The sequence below is a fragment of the Melopsittacus undulatus genome, chromosome 4 (assembly GCF_012275295.1).
Source record: "Melopsittacus undulatus isolate bMelUnd1 chromosome 4, bMelUnd1.mat.Z, whole genome shotgun sequence".
Taxonomy (NCBI): domain Eukaryota; kingdom Metazoa; phylum Chordata; class Aves; order Psittaciformes; family Psittaculidae; genus Melopsittacus; species Melopsittacus undulatus.
Genome location: NC_047530.1, coordinates 24,625,832 through 24,643,268, shown reverse-complemented (window position 1 = coordinate 24,643,268; position 17,437 = coordinate 24,625,832). Strand labels below are relative to the sequence as shown.

Sequence of the window (17,437 nt, the reverse complement as noted above, 5' to 3'; positions counted from 1 at the left end):
CAGAGGGTGTCCCTGCCTCACAAATGGGAATCCTCTATTAGAAGATCAAGACTTAGTTGCCTAGATTAGGATCAGTCCAGGACAAGGAGTAACTCCATGCATGTATTTGTTATCACCTAGTAAAATGTATCTGGAAGTAAAACCAAGACATCATTGACAGTAGCCCCCAAGCAAAAGATTTATTAATATGGATAAAAATGTTTATTTTCATAATATTTTTTCCAAACAAGAATATTAAGCCAAATAATTGGCTTAATATAAATTACCCACATATATTAACAATCTGTGTTTACTGAGTAGAATGGTAACACTATTTGTAGGAGAAAATATAAAAAATTAAATTCATTGGGGAAAAGTTTTGCACTACAGTTAGGTCTGATGCTGCTTAGTGTGGGGTTTCTGTTTGTTTCATTCAAGATGATGTGCAGGCAAGACTGCAGAACAAGAAAAATACAAGCATACATTTAATATTACTTACACTGTTTGTTCATGCATACTTCAGCTAAAGTCTTGGTACCATATGATTTCAGATTCTTTTTGTATGTCCATAATCAATATTCATGGTTATAGTCTCACTATAGAGTATGTTCTCTCTGCTAAAGAAAAGATTCTGAAACCTACATTGAAGTAAACACAGAAAATAAGGCATATGTTCAGCCCAAACCTTGGTCTTGCTTATGCACATATGGACTGTGGCAATAGCTACAACCACCTATGTGTATGAAAATCAAAGGGCAGATGCTGCTTAAGCACAACATTAGCAATGTGAAACTACTAGACTTTCAAGAACTGAGACACAGTACATTCAGAACATGTGCACTCCTCATTTCTCATTTCATCTAGGGAACAGAAAAATGTTGTTTACCCAAGAGGATATACCAGCACAGAAATAATCATCATCTAGGTTCAATTTAGCAGGAAATCATGTCCATTGGGTTCAAAAGAGTACCACTGAGTTCCAGGTGAGGGGCTGGTTTTCGGTAACATATTATCATAGAACCATATAATGGTTTGGATTCGAAAGGACCTTAAGATCATATAGTACCACCCCCTCTGCCATAGGCAGGGATGCCTCACACTAAACCATGTCACCCAAGGCTCACTCCAACCTGGCCTTTAACGCCGCCAAGGAGGGAGCATTCACCACTTCTTTGGGAAACCCATTCCAGTGCCTCACCACTCTTACAGTAAAGAACTTCTTCCTTATATACAATCTAAACTTCCCCTGTTTAAATCCATTACACCTTGTCTTATCACTACAGTCCCTGATGAAGAGTCCCTCTCTGGCACCCTCGTAGGCCCTATACAGATACCAGAAGGCTGCTATTATGTTCAGCTTTCACTCTTTGTTCCATTTGGGGAAGAAGTGCAAAAGCACTAAGACATAGTCCAGACATCTAATTCTGTTCATTATACTGTTAAGCAGTATTAAATTTCACTAATAATACCTTTCACAGTAATAAAACTGTAAAAATGTACTAATAAGTGATTAGATTTTTTTTTTCAATTGAATAGAAAAATGTAACTTGGTGTGTGCATCAAAGCAACTTCAGGAAGTATCACTGTGTTTGAATGTGAGTCATTCTTAAAAAAGTATTCATACCATCTGTCAGAGTTATTTAGCTCCATAACTTTGGCTGTTTTGGATACTTATCTCTTGACAATCATTTTAATATTTTGTACTGTGTTCCTCTATAACTTGCTACTTAGAAGAAGTAAAATTGCTAGTGCTGTGTATTTTTTATGTAGCACCCTAGACAGAAAGAAATAAACTGACAAGATCCAACCTCACCTCTGCTTTAATTCCTAGGGAAAGATGTTTCATTATTTTCCCCCACTTTGAAGTGGCAGGTCTCTGAAATCTCTTTTTAATGATACAGATGAGAAATAAATATGTAGAGGAAGAAGTCAGCATGCAGAATTTGAAGAACACAAGACATTTTGAGGCTGTGCCATGCAGGGGGATGGGAGAAGCATCTCAGTGTTGGAGGGTGTGCATTCCAGGTCCCAGGGATCCTGGCCCTGCCTCTGGTTCAGCAGCCAGGCAGGAGTTTCTCTCATTGTCAATGAACCAGCTGTTACGGCAGATGATCATGCTGAATTTCAGGTCATTTGATAACTAGGGCAGGCAGCCGTGTTTTGCAGTTCAGCTTGGGTGACATGTAGATTAAAAACTTCATCAGCATGGTGCAGAATTGCTCATGTTTCTCAGTTGTTCAGATGGGTCTGTGCTGGGGGTGGGGAGGGAGTATTCAACCAGGTCCTGTCCTTGGCAACCAGATAACAAGAGCTGCCTCCTGTTTGGCACTTCTGCATGTGAGAAACGTGCGGGATGTTGCTAGTTTTTCCACTTTGTTATGAATGACATTCAAGAGTGGTTCTTATTTAGGCTACCACTTAAATCTGCAAGCTGTTTGCAGGCCTGGTAGGCTCTGCTTGGTCGTGTCAGCTGCTTCTTCAGTATGAATTGTGGTGCCAGCTTCCAGACTTGCAAAGAAATTCTTACACCCGTGTCGGGGAAGGCAAGGGGAACTTCTGAATTCCTTCAGTGGCTTGGCAATACCTGAGAGGGGATTGCCCATAAGGAGCAGTAGAGGAACAACCTAACAATGCTACTTGCTCAAGCTACTCGTAAGAAAAGTGGCAAGTCTTGCTTGGAGCCAGGGGAAGGATTACTGTAAAATTCTGGGGAAAGCAGCTGGAAATACTATGGTAATTTTCTCAGCTTGGCAGGCTTTTCAGCTTTAATGGATTCCCAGAAGAGTCAAGGAGATCTTTGGTGTAAAGGAAGTGATAACAGATGATGCTAGATTCCTAGATTTTCGAGTCAGAAGACATCAATAAAGCCAGCTACTGTAACCTCTGTGTTCAGACCTACAGTGTTCTGAACATAAATTCTTTACCAGGAAGCTAATGTTCTGTTTGTGCTAGAAAGGCATACTTCAGAAATCCACAGTCTTGATTTAATAACTTCATGTGATAGAGAATCTACCACTTCCCCAGTTAAGTTTTCCCAACTGGCTCATTATTATCACTGGTAAAATACCGTATCTGAAAAGATACGCCTTGCCTCTGAGAGCACCGAGCTCAGGCACCTGCCTCGCTGATGCTGATACGTGGTTTCCAAACCAGACTGTCCTGTCATCTTAGCACTGGGCAGGATGTGGCCAACATGCCCTCCAAGTTGGGGATCAGCACAGAGCAGGGCTACAGGGGCATGCTGTCTGAAACAGCACTGCTGTAAGAAATGTGGAAAGAAAGGCAGGGCTATGTTAGATTCCAAGAAATAACCTTGAAGAGCCTTTTTGGTGTGAACAAGGTTGGTTTTAATTAGAAGGCAGTCTCTGCCCTCTCTTCCCCCAAGCTTCTCATAATGTAGTAAAAATCACAATTCCAAATGGTAAAAATTTAGAGAGAAGACAAAAAAGCAGGGCAATAGGTATTTTGACAGAGAGCAGGCTGCTGAAGATGCTTGTCATATTAGAGGTGGCAGCTAAGACGTTTTCTGTATTTCAAATGAATACGCCCTTTAAGGCAAACAAGCTATTTTTAACTCTCATTCTGGCAAGTCCTTTTTCCCTGTGCTGGCAGGGAAGATATGTGCCCTGTGTCAGAGTTGTCTCACAACCATAAACCTCATTAGCCTTCTTTCAAAAAGGAAAGCCAGATAATAGGACAGAAAGTTGGTCACCCAACCTCAATGATTAATAAACCACTCCTCATTTGGGTGGGATGAACAGGGAGGAGGGAAGCCTGTTTCATTTAGGAGGGATGGTCCCGTTGGTAAGACAGAGCCACCAAACAGGTGTTTATTACTCACTAAGAGGAGTGTTCACACGCCGTGCCCCCCACAAGGCTTACTCTGGCACACCCAGCAGTGAGTCACAAGTGGTGCACAGGATGGTGAGCCAAAATACAGAGTGGCATTCTGTTTTCTAAACCCTCCCAGAATCTGTGGGTATTTTGATAGAGTCTGTGGCTTAGTCTCTTAGGATTAGACTCATCCCAGCTATATTTACACAACTGAAAGTCTAGTGTGGAGTCTCACCCAGGTTCCTCCTGTAATCACCAGAGACACACACTGCCAGGGAGGATTCATCTCTCTTTCAGGTTGGCATTGATGGCTGAGGAGGTTTTGGGAGGCTTGTGACACAGCCAGAAGTTTTCAAAGCTGAAGCATTTTTACAGGAGTTTGGAGCTTTTTGGGGGGTGTCAGGCTTTCTGCATTATATGAAATCCACATCCTAGTCTCCTGCAAAATGCCTGTTCTTATTCTCAGGGAACAGAATGCACTTTCTGAACATTTTCAAGTGAATCATAATCAATTTGCAAGTTTAAATTAATCAAAGTTAGGCCCTCTGAGAAGTATCAAAAGCATGCATTTCCTTTACACCAAATGATCTTAATAGCAGTGTAGCATAGACTTCAAAATTCCCCATCAGTTAAATTAATGAAAGTTTTTTGCCAAAGACAATTTAGAAAGCAGTATGTTGTAATACTGGTATGTTACTAGTTACCATTTAATTGTTACCATGCTATGGGCTACTGACAGACAGCAGCTTAAATAACTTGCAAGTGGGGCAACTGTCATCAGAAATTACTTACCAGCCTTCATCTTCCCTCTGCAGCTATTTTGCCCCCAGCAGTACCCTGCAAAGAAAATATATGTAAAGTGCAAGCATGTCTTTTTTAAATAGTTCAATTTAGTACCACAAACACTGATTTAATCAGAGCATATTGTTAGAGAATGGCATCAGTACAAGATGCTCCAATGCAGATAGATTTCTGGTGGCTGTAATCTTTACTTGAGTTTATGGGGGTTTTCTGGGCACAGTCTGTGAGACTCGCATCTGCCTGGAATGCTTCTTGCTCTCTGTTTCTTGCAGAAACTTCCAGTCTTGCATCCTATTCAAAATTGTTTGTAACTGGAAATATATATTAGGCTCTAGTTTTGAAATAGATGCTGTGCCAGGTGGGTCTTCTCACTCCCATGGGTGAGTCTTGGTTCAGACACCTGAATCCAGGCTGTCCATATAAGAAATGAAGGTTACATGCTTAATTCCTAGGTCAGTCTCACTCTCTTGTGCCAGTATTGCAGATTGTGAAATTGAGGAGAGGATCCATCAGTATGGGCTTGGCCAAGGTCTTTGTGCAGGGATCAGCTCCAGAGAGACGAAGTGTGAATATGAGTGGGGTGCTTTTTCCCAAGTCTTAAATCTGCTCCATACAGTCTTACTGCAACCAGATTGCTGGGGTGTGCAAATGTGGTGTCTGTAGACGATGTAGTGGTGGAGAACACTCAAGTTTTGGCATGGCACCCAGGAGTCCTTTGGAAGTGACAATGGAAATGGATGTGAAGACCAGAGAAAGACAAGTTAAGCCTGATTCAGTGTAATTGGCTTTTACAAATAGAACAAAATATTTGACATTGATTCTCAGTAAAATAAACTGGTTTCCATCTTCAGGAATACAATGATCTGGGCAGTGGCATGACAGTGATGTTTTTAGTATATTTGCCCAGCTGAGGAACTTAAAAGTTCAGTGTCCTCCTTGAGTGTTTTCCAGAGCTCTCTAGAGTACAGAACTTCACAGAGTGTCAGTGGATAAAGACACTACTAAAACCATTAAACCAAGCACTCAGTTCACTTCTTAGTGTTACTTCAGTTTTGACACGGCCTCTGAGCTCTTAGCTGTCTATATGCTGTTCAGTGCCTCCCAAAGGATGGATAATAGATATTTGGACTAAAAAAGAAAAGCGACTTTTTCAGTTAAGGGCAAAATGTACAGAAAGTAAAATGACACAAGTTTTATCAGCTGTATATTGGCTTCTATGTGCACAGTCTACAGATACAATCAGTAGGTGCTCAAACACATAATTACAGTCTTCCTGCAAAAGGCTTCATGTAGGAGAGCCACCTGCCTGCCTGATACTATTTGCAGGATCAGGGCTGTTGTTTATTTTTACTGCTGCAGATTGTGGAATCACACTTTTCCAACTTCTGTTTGGTAAAAAGAAGTGTTTTTCTAGCACATCTCCTCTCAGAGGACTGCTGCACCAGGTAAGCGGTGGGCATTGAGATTTGTCAGCCTTTGTTACAGACTCAGTAGTGATTTATATTTGTCAAAATGCAATTTGCACAATTGATTTCCTCTTGCAAGGATTACAAGAGCAGTTAGCTGAGGAAGTGTTTGCCTTCTAGTCAGGTGGTATTGGTTCATGCTCAAAATAGGGTCAATATTGGTTTTTATACTGGAGTACTAGATGGTCAATTAAGTTGTTACTTAAAATTTTTGCAAGTGTTGCTCATTCAGAGATCATCTGTCCTGCCACAGGCAAGCTGGCTGAAACCTTTGGGTAGGCAGGAGTCAAATTATGATATTAAGAAAGTAGTTTTTTAAGGATTTTATGCCCAGTACCAAATGCTGCATGGCAAAGTATCACTTAGAAGTGACTTCCATGCAGCTGATGGCACACGTGCCACCCTTTAGGAATCCCAGCACAAGTGTTATAAAAACGTTTGGTCACAGGGCTTTCAGCCACACCTGAATTACTTTTTCCCATACTTAGACCAACACTGAGAGCATCCAGCAAGTTTGTCCAAAGTAGAAAGCAGAGGTGGTCATACTTCCGGGACAGCTGCTTTCTCAGGTTCTTTAGTTATTTTTCCTGTGGTCCACACTGATGTTTCCCACTTCTGGGAGGTCACCTTATGGCTGATGTGATTGTAGATCCCAGTCTTCATTTTAGATTCAGAAGTGATGGTGGAGTCCCTGGGGGAACCTGTTTCCTGTCCATATGTGCTTTCCTTGCAGATCATCTAATGCCATGCTGTGCCATTTAATCATCTTGTGGCACTGGCTCTGCTGCCCCACTTTGTGTTTAAATGGGCTATTTAAAAATATTATGTTAATTTTAGGGTTAAGCAGAGGGAGAAGGAAGCTTACTCACTCATTTTCCTGTTGCATGGCAGACTGTTGGCAGGATGTTTACTGTGCTGGTGGTAAATCTGCACAAGGATCTTCAGGAATTTGTTAATCTCTATTAGATCAGTCTGAGATGCCGTTTGGCCTTGAAGGATATTTTTCAGTTTTATATTAGTCATGAGCATATTTAACTTGTTAGACACCACAACCTTAGTGTGTAAGACAATAATAAAGAAAACGTGGGGTATCAGATAGTTTTGGCCAATTAAGTAACTGAGTTAAATGCATTCTTACGACAGAATGAAGTTGTTTGTTTACAGATTCACTCATTATTTTTGTATGTTTTTTCTAATTGTCTACATTGTGTAGTGCTATTTTCTTTTGAAAGAGCAGGTGGTTCTGGAGGTGGTGCAGAGTAAGTCGGTGCTTCAGAGATGAGAGCTGATATTTTACACCACCTAGATGCTTCTCTTCATTGTGAGATCTAAGAGGAAAGCACAGGAGAAAGTAAAATATTTGGAGTGTCTTCAAAACTGAGAGTGCAATGGTGTGATCATACCTTTTTCTCTACAAAAGTAGAGTCCTAATGATAAAACATAGTCTACAGTTTTATCATTTATATGCCAATTTTGTTTATTTAAATGTATTTCTGGATTTTTTAAAACCTTCAGAAAGTAATTACATAAGACCATTGGCATTTATAGATATAGGAGCCTGAATTTACACTCAGGTTTGGATGTAATATTCCTGTTTACTTATGTGCCTCTAATAGCTTTATAAGCCAGCAAGCAGAAAACAATGAGCATATGCAGGTAGAATTTAGACCATCTGTGTGCCATAGTGGAAAAGATAGTTTGCTATTAACAGAGTTTTTGCTGCCTCAAATATTGAATAGTTAATATTTATTTTGCTGCATCTGATAGTGGAGCATACCTAAGAGGTATCAATATTGTAGACTTACAATGGGACATAAATAATTCATAGCAACAAGCATTAGAAAACATATGATAAGCAGCTTTGGTGTTAGAATATCTATGTTGTACGAGGCAAGGTGCAGGGAGAGAACAACTACTCAGTTATGCTGAATATGTATCATTTGAGGATAGAAATGGTTCTGATACATTGCAAGGTAGTTATGAGCCTGTCTCCACCTGTGGTTTCACCTGCCCTACCTATAGGAAGAGCCTTATAGTTTTTATTCAATATATTCTAGAAATTACGTATTAGATAAAAGAGCTCCCTTATGAATTCAGTGGGTCAAAACATTAATCAGTCTAAATCAGAGTAGTGTCACTGAGGGCTACTGAGATACATCCCCTTAAACTAGCTATAACATTGCCTGGGGAGTACAAGATTTGGCTGTGTAAAGTCCACTGTAGATAGAATAATGCAAAGTCGAGGAGAAGGGAAATAAATGGGTCAAAGGGCTGGTGATAAGGCAAAGGTGACAATCTAAATACTGTTTAGCCATCCTCCTCATACAAACAGTCCATTAACTTCAACCTGATTGCCTCTGAGACCTGCTGTACTTACACAGAGAAGAAAAAAGTGATTAGCAGACAAACTAAAAAGGGACAGAATTTTTGGATCACAGGAGATCAGGAAGGCAGTAGACAGGATTTTAAGCCACACATACATTTCTGAATCCAGCTTGTTCACACTTAAATTTTCAGACTAGTGCTCAACATTCATTGCTGGTGTAAACCCATTGACTTCAGCAACTACACTGCCACTGAACTTGATCCTGCAGCTCATTTGCAGTCAAGTTAACTTTCTGCGTATTCACACTTTGCATTTATTGTAATTACTTGCATGTAGGCAAGCATATGGTGGTCTGATTGGAGCAGGAGGCAGAAAATGTAATTTCTTTATGACTTGCCCAGTATTATTGTGAAAGTCCAGACAATGAAGTCTGGCTTCAGACACCCTGAAGCGTTGTGATAGGTGAGGCAGAGGATACAATTAAATATTTAAGTGGCCGGGCCCACTTTGCTGCTGCAGCAGTGGATAGATTACACCTGATGAAACCTGGTCTGCAGTGGGGTGGTTGGTAAGTGCTGGGCATGAGGAAGGTGCAGGGAGGAGTGCGCTGAGGTGGCTGCTGCCATACTATGGTCAGCAGGGAATGGATTTGGCACTGCTTCTGCCTCTGCCACTGTGACTGCATCATCTTGTGCCGAATGTCTTGTAGGTTATGGAACCTCCCTGCTGCCTTGCATGCCCCGTCCCTTGCATGCCATGTTCTGGTGGGAGCTGTCCTGGGAAGTGGGAAGGGGTGCTTGCACCAGGGCGCTTTGCATGTAATGTTCTGTGTGCTATCCAGTTGTGCTGGGAAATCGCTTGCAGCTGTAGCTCATTGATGGATTGTCTTTTGCTTGCTTTTAATTCCAGCAGGCTGGCAGTAGAATGCCCACTATGATTCTATGAAATGACCCACTAGGTTCAGATGGCACCAGCGTTAGTCTGGGCTGTTAAATCAGGGAAAGTCATTACAGCAAGAATATGGGAGGATGACTTCTGAATCAGTGTGTTGAATTGCTTCTGTCTTTATTTGCTAATAAATAGCATCTGTACTCACAGAATAGATACTGGTTTAAAAAGAATAGTTGTGAACAAGGGAAGCATTTTATACCTGCTATAGATATCTGGATATTTACCTGTGTTCTTTTCTCGATAATGACCTGCCTGAGAAATCCAAGCACTGTTAGCTTTTCAGAAAATTAGGATTTGCAGGGATGTGTAGGGTTGAGGGATTAGGTTGAAGGAAAATGGGTAGATTTACTATGGACCTTCCTGGTTACAGGGACTTCTACTTCCCTTAAGCAGAGAGCTTGGCTTTTGGTGTGTGAATGGGATCAGGTGCTGTATTTGATTTTTTTGTTGTTATTGTTTATCAATTGAATTTATTAGACTTGTGAGCTTATTATCAAGGAGTACTGCCCATTTCTAATGATGATTTTTCATGGTTTTGGTTTTGGGTTTTTTTCCTAAATCCTCAAATATATCTCCATTTAGTTATGTTTTGTAGAAAAGTCCTCTACCTTCCAGCACTCTATTCAGGTACAGGTGCCCATCCTAGTTAGCTTACAGCAGTGTTGGGTTTAAATCTCAGTAAAATGGATCTTAAACACCCAATTTGCATCTAGGTAATGGTTGTAATGTGGTGGTTTCTATGTACATGGGCATGTTGCTTTGGTGCACATATGTGACCCTGTTGTTCTCCATGATGTAGTGAAGACCGCCTGAGAAGTTTACTGTCTCACTGGAGAGTGGAAAAGGAAGAAAACATTTAAAAGCTTGCAATATTCTGTGAAGTTGGGCTGTGGTGCTCTAAGCATCTCAGGTGCTGCACCAGGCTACACTATGTAGGTATAATTTTCTGATTTAATATGACAAAAGTCTTACTGTTAAGCAAAACTAAAGATTATGTTTGTCCAGCTAAGTATATAAATAGCTGGTTGAACTTCTTTACATGTCTTGTTTCCCTGTAGCTTCAGAGATTTTAAGGGATTCAGTTTGTCCCCCAAAAGGCTTGAATTCCTGTTTTTTATTTGATGTAAGGAATTGTAAGTGTGAAGTGGGTATTAATGGGTGTATGCGTGTATTCATGCAAATACACACATGGTCACACTTAACTAAAAGAAGATACTCAGTTTATATTTTGTGGAACAGTTGCACGGGGCTTGAGGTGTCTGTGGGAAAGTGCTTTCTTAGCTCAGTGTCTCTTACTGCAGCCTTGTGTCTCTTACTGCAGAACACAAGGCCAGTATGGCCAGGGGTCCCTTCTTGGTCGGGACAGCATCTGGCAAACTGTCACTGGAGTGAAACAATTCATGTCCTCATTAAAACCAAATTCAGGAAAATACCTTTTCAATATAAACTATATTTTAGATGGTGTGTATTAATTTATACCCTTGGCTTCTTCAAAGCATCTGCTGCCTAGGCTCTGGCATTAACCAGATCCCCATGCAGTGGTGGGGAAGTGAAAGCTTCTCAGTATGGCCAGTGCTTCAATTTAACAAGAGTCTGATGATATTTGCCATTTTTCTTGAAGCTCCATTACTGCCTAAAGGCACAAGATTATGAGTTAATATTAACCTTTATTGAAAAGTTTCAAACGTGAGCATGCAGGGAATTAGGCTTGATGCACTTTCAAAAAAACAATCAAAAAAGGTGTGGAACAGAAAAGAACTGAAGTGCTTGTGGGCTTGTTTATTTAATACTAGTAACTGTGGGGGTTGTTTAATACTTTTTTTTTTTAGCTATGGTCCTGAATTGCATAGAATATTTTTTTCACTTAACGGCACTGGTCGACATCTTGTCCTGTCGCCTTCCCTGTATGTGTTTATAAAGCCAGCTACATTGGAATCACACTCTTAGATATTCAGCAATAGCTTTTTCCCCTTAAGAAATATTAAATAAAAAAAACTATTCCCATAGCATTCCATGCAGATACCATTTTTCTCAGAGTCAGAGGCAGTTCCCAGAACAAAAGCAATTGGTCATCAACTAAAGAGGATGCTTACTTATCATGAAACTGCCTGTGGAAACAAGGCTCTAAGTGCAGCAGAGCCCCAGTGTCAGCCCCTGCAAAGGAAGGAGGTGCTGATAGTCCCCCACTGGTGCTGCATGGCAGGTGGCTACCTTATCTGCCTCTATTTCATTAGTCCGTAACTGAGCAGTTGCTGAATTAGTTCTTTCTTGCTCAGAGATCAGTGCAGCAAACAGAATCCCCCTGGGATGCTCCAGTTCCTTCCCCTACCCTACACAGGTTTCCTGTGCTCATCTTACTGGCCATACTCTCAGTTTCTTGGAAAGCTGGCACTGCACAGGATCTGGTCCTGTCCCAGCACATTCACTGGGCTCTGCAGCACTGGAGCCCTATCCAGTTAGCAGTGTAGGCATCACCTTCTGCTTTGCTGCCACTCTGAAGGGTCTTGTGCTTGAAGCACTTTGCTGGGAAGTCGGGGACCAAGGTTCAACCACTTCCCCTGCCCAGAGGGAACTGCACATTTAATTTCCCACCTCCTCCCACCCCAACCAGTTCATGCTATTCTGTATCACTCTGCATTTTTTTCTTCCTGTCAGGGCTGAGTTGCTGAGAGCAAAATAATTCCCAGTCCTCCTGCAATTCTTAGGTCTTATGTTAATCAGTCACTGGATAAAACACAGGGAGTCCAGACCAGACACATGGACAACCCACCCTGTTGCATGCCCTAACCGTGGGGATGCAGGCCTCCCATGACAGGTTGCATTCTGACCCCTGATAGTCCTGGATCCATTTCATTGTGGAAGGCTTCGTTTTTGTACAGTGACCTATATGTATTTTAAAATTTCTTTTAAAGCTGGTTGTGCTATCTTTCATGCGAGAAGTAAACCAAGCTGTGCTCCTGAGCTGAGGCACTGATGCTGAGATAAATGCACCAGAGCCATGTCTTTTACATATTAAATATGATCCCTGCTGTCAGAATGCAGTCGTTTACTGCAGAAGCTGCTTTAGCATGGTCTCATCTTTATTGCATTCAGAAATAAAAGAAATGTTTTTCTCCTCCAGCTCAACCAAGACACCAGCATGAAAAATCATCAAATGTTGTGCCAGTGCCATGATGGATAAACAGCCAGGATTAAACAATTGCCATCATATTTTATGCAAAATAACTGAATTAACAGCTTTAGCAGTTGAGTCAAAGGCATGCTGGTTTCATGTTCAGTAGCACTTCTGGTAAATTGAAGACTATTTCTAATCATCTTGCATCACTGGATCTTTGCAAGAACTTTCTATTCAGTAACTCCTCTCTGCATCTCAGTGCACATGCACAGCTGTGTGCCTGTGCACGTAGGGACCCCTGCAATTCCATTTATTGGGTTTCCTTAGAAAGATAAAAAAGGGACTGTGCACAGTGCACACACCCGTACCTATGTACTTGAACTAATGATAGAGTAAGGCACTCCCATGTTAAATACCAGGCTTGTTTTTCCAGCTCTGTCACTGTCCTTAAATCTTATCTACATCAGCAAGTTTCAGTGGTGAATGTTAAATCAGTTTTTAGTTTGAGTGAACAGAATTCATACAGCCCCCCTGTGCTCACACACTTATTTCAGTTTAAGGAGGACCTGTTTCATGTTAGATTAATGTAATTTTACATGTAAAAGGTGAAAGAACAAAATAAAGCAACCTTGGGAATGGTGCTTTTAAGAACTTCTAAGATAGGGGTTTCTACAGTTCAGCTGAGAGTTGGTTCCTGGATACGCACAGCTTCTTGTCTAGTGTAGTGTAAGGTAAAATGAGGTTATATAAGACATAGCAGGGGTTGGTTTTAAGAGGATGTGGTTTACTTTGCACTGCCACAAACTTGCAGCACTCTCAGTCACCAAGGGACAAGGGAGGGAGGTGGAGAAGTTTTCTGGCACAGAGCTAGAAATGCTCATTTCACTGCACTCTTCTTGCCATAGGTCAAACCAAATTTAGCCTGCATCAGAATAAGAGTGCCTAAGATGAACTTTTGCATAGGTTTAACTGTGTCAGTAGCAAATTTCACCTGTAGGTAAATTGATGCAACCAAATTTTACTTGTGCAGACATGGTGTAATTGAGCCACTTCTGCCTTCCGGTGAAGTTTAATTAAGACTGATAAAGTTCTTTGCAGTTCTCAGAGGAAAGGTTTGGTCCATGTGTAAATGATGTTATAGGAGGTATTTAATGTACTCTGTTACAAATGTTGTGGAGGCACCTAGCCTGTGAATAACTCTCTCTGAAACTCTCTCTAGTTCAAGTTAATGTTTAATAGGAATGAGGCAAACACTGCCTGAAAGCAGGCTTTGTGGCACTGCACCCAGACCCTCCCTTCAGTGGGTGTGCTCCCTCTCTGCCAGGGTGGTTTTGCTTACCATGAATCAAATGATCCAACAGGATCCTGTAGTTGCCCTGCGGGACATGTAAGAGTCTAAATCCCGCAGCACGGAAATGCTGTGGCAGCACATGTGAGGGGCCTGTGGCTCTGCTCAGCTGCAGTGATGGGGCACAGTGAGCAGGGTGATTCCTCTTCCAAGCTGTTTAACTCACCATAGACATTTAGATCCACACGGTCTGCCATGTCATCTAACTCTGGTTGTACTAGCTTGGGCCCCAGAAGTAGAGTAGGCATATCTACATGCTTATCTAGGCTAATTAAGTCGGTGCTTTGTCCCGGATAATTATCTCTACTAATGAGTCAGAGTGCAGTGTCACCAGCACAGCTCTGAATCACCCGGTTCCTGTGCTGGCTCCTTCAGTGGGCACTGACTGTGGCATGTGGCTGTGCCAGGATGTCTATGGCTTGTGCAGTCCCCATCAGGACAGATGGAAGGGAATAAGAGCAGGTTGAGGTCCTCAGCACAGAGGCAGATGTTTAAAGTGCTGACAGAGTGTTGGCAGCAGCAGTGTGATTGCCCAACAACAACGGCAAGAGAGCTAAAATTACAGCCAGGCTGTGGACGGAGGGAAGCGGTGGGGAAGGAGGGGCAAATAACTTCTCCCCTCCAGCCAGAGCCCACTTGACCACACACCCACATTGCAAGGCTGTGGGCTGTTGTGGGATGGCTGGGGGGATCAGGTAGTAGCACTGCCAGGACCAAGGAGCACCCCCAAGTTTGTGAAGGTGGAGTCCTGGCATGGGTTTGCAGTTTGGCCCCAGGAGCTGGCTGCAGCCTGTCCAGAGCTCCTTCCCCAGTACCCTGACATGAGGAACCATGGCCCAGGCCATACCTGAATGAGGACACTGGGGTTAGTATTGGTCAGAAATGCTTTTCACACACAATTTATATCTTCTGTCACATTCCTGGGATATAAATGACAATGGGTTGGACCTGGTGCCTGAACCTGAATCTCCCGCAATGCAAGTACCTGCTGAAACCATCAAGCAATGAGGGAGAGCTGTCTGTCTGTCTCTCACCTCTTTTCCTCCTGTGGTCTGCTCTGGGTATTTTTTTTATTCACACAAAATCATCCTGTTCTGCTCATATGCAGAATAAAAATTTTCCATCTCATGAATTTAAAGCTCAGATAAATTTCTTATTTGGCTCTGACTTGGGACCCTTTCCTTAGCCCACTACACTCATCACACTGGTCCATAAGCACCATGGAGGCTATAGGGGTTGCAGAAACCCTACCTTGGTCTCCATCCAGTGTCTATAATGGATAAAAGATCTGTAAATGGGTTACATTGGACCTTCTGTATTGAAGAAGCACAAAATCCTGATTCCTAAGGGAAATGGGCCTACCTTTGCCATTTCCTTGAGTGCATGCAGTCAGGGGCATTTGCTGTCATAGCATAAGTAAAAGAGGAAAAAGAAATACTGCTTGGGGCTACCCCAGCAGGAGAAAAATCATGACATTGTTCCTGTCTTCTTGTGCCTTCCTGCCACAACTATAACAGAGTGGAAATCGGAGCGTGGGTTTTCCCTCAGTAACAGCTTTGATCCTGTTTTGTGACTGGCCATGTGTCCAGACATTTCTAAGCAGTAGTAGGTTGCAGTAGTGCAGGACTGGCCACCAGAATATGGAAAGCATCACCCCCACTGTGAAGCAGTGCCTTGTGCCTGGAGTTCCCCGTCACTGTCTTTAAGGACAAGCTGGGGACCAGCAGAGCCGGTGCTGATGCGGAGGAGCAGGAGGAGGAAGAGCAAACATGGAAAATGTCTGTGTGCTCCCAAATTTGCCTTGAGATGAATCACAAGATGCTTACATTAAAACTTGGTTAATTATTACCAAGCAAGGAAGTGAGCAAATACAGACATTCACAGCCTATCTCCTGGATTAATTAGTTGCTAAAATGTAGATTGCAACAGCTGTGAAGCTGCAAACTGATCAGTAGCAAAATTGACTCTCCTGGTTATTGTGCTGAGAAGCATTTTTCTCTTTGAGAATGATCTCAAAAGCTGTCAGGATCAGAAGCATCTCTAAGCAAGGATGCCAAACCAAGAGTACTTACAATTCATGTCTGCTCAGGTCTGAAAAATATCTAAAAACATGGAGAGGAGTTAAACCTAGAAATCCACTTGTGTTTAACCCTCAGTCAAACAGGTGTCTGCTGTTTGTGCACTGCAGAGAATACACATAGGGAACCAAGCATAAAAATAAAGCCTGCCTTTCAGTACTGGTATGAGCTTTGGCTGAGCAGGCTAAGAGCAAGTTCAAGGATGAGAGAAACTAGAAGCTCCACCATTACAGAGAGTGAAGCTTGCAGAATTCACATCAGATGGTGTTTTGCCTGGGTCTGCTGAGAAGTCAGGATTAGAATGGGAGAAAAATCCAGTAGAATTTATGTTTCTGGCAATGAACAGACCCGAAAGCTTGGGGTGGACTTTTAGATCTATTGCCTGCTCTCAGGCAAAATCAGGGCAGTCCAAAACAGAAAACATCCAACCTTTTACTTTAGGGTTTGCAAATGAAGATTTCATATTACTATAGAAAAATTATTTGTTTGACTAAGATCACAAGCAGGATACCAGATGGTATGATACCATCCTTATGGTCATGAGTAACTCATATAAAACAACCAGTGCCAAACAGAACTAGTGTGTTTCCTCAGTGGTGGCAAGAAAAGCTGTAAGTCCACTGGAGTGTGACTGCCCTGAATGCCCTTATATCCACATGCAGCTTGCCTCAAACTCTTTTCCAACCACTTCAAATCAATACAAACAGGTATCCCTGTTCCCACAGGCTGAGACTGATCTCTGCAGCTGGTCCAGGCTTTTCCTCAGGCAGCATTATCTTACCAACTTTTATCCCACAGCTTCTTGTTTTACATAGGAGAGAGGATAAGCTACGTGTTACAGATTCAGTCCTCCTCTTCTGTTCATGCTTACCTTTTTCTGCCTCCCAACTTTGTTAAGGTACTTCACTGCTAAAGCACTTGGAGAAGAAAATCATGTTAAACAAAACTAATAATGTGCAGAAGAGGACATTTAAAATAAGGTGGGATATGAAGTGAATGTAGTTCTCACTATTAGTGAAATAGAAGTAAAATGAGTTTGGAAAAGATTTAAATAAGTAAATGATGGTTTACTGCAGTGTGTTGATTGACTAAGAAATCTAAACTTGTGAAAGAGGAATTAGTCATTACTCAGAAATCTTGTTACATGTCAGGGTCAGAAAAAAAAACAGCGTCAGACCTATTGTATTCATGATTCCCAGAGTGAAATTAAGATGCAAACGAGGTCAAGTACCACAATAAATCAATTTGTTATAAAAAGACAATTATTATTAAAAAGGAATTTATGATAAAAAAGTAGTGACAGGACAGATCAGAAAAAAGAGAGAAATTAAGCAAGCATTCAGAGTGCAGAAAGATAGTCACCATCGAGGATCCAGCGGTGTGCCGAGGGTCTGTAGTCGTCATCTTCAGTGGTGGGAGTCCCCCAGGGTCCATAGTCACCATTGGTGGAGGGTGTCCTGCATGGAGGTGACCTTTTTCCCCTTTTGTTATGTGTTGGTGGGAGTACTTCTGCTCTTAATGTCATGTGCTGCACGATCC

General features: G+C 41.9%; 1 protein-coding gene and 1 long non-coding RNA gene across 5 annotated transcripts in view; one reads left to right on the top strand and one right to left on the bottom strand.

The window, feature by feature from the left end:
- The window catches only part of EVL (Enah/Vasp-like), a 151,361-nt gene that overhangs the window by 109,914 nt on the left and 24,010 nt on the right, over window positions 1-17,437 (top strand). The window lies entirely within an intron of this gene.
- On the bottom strand, window positions 1,242-17,396 carry LOC115946578 (uncharacterized). Its single transcript, XR_004080627.2, has 4 exons — window positions 17,261-17,396; window positions 6,950-7,408; window positions 4,606-4,650; window positions 1,242-3,238 (listed from the first exon to the last, which is right to left on the bottom strand). It is a non-coding gene; the product is annotated as an uncharacterized lncRNA (long non-coding RNA).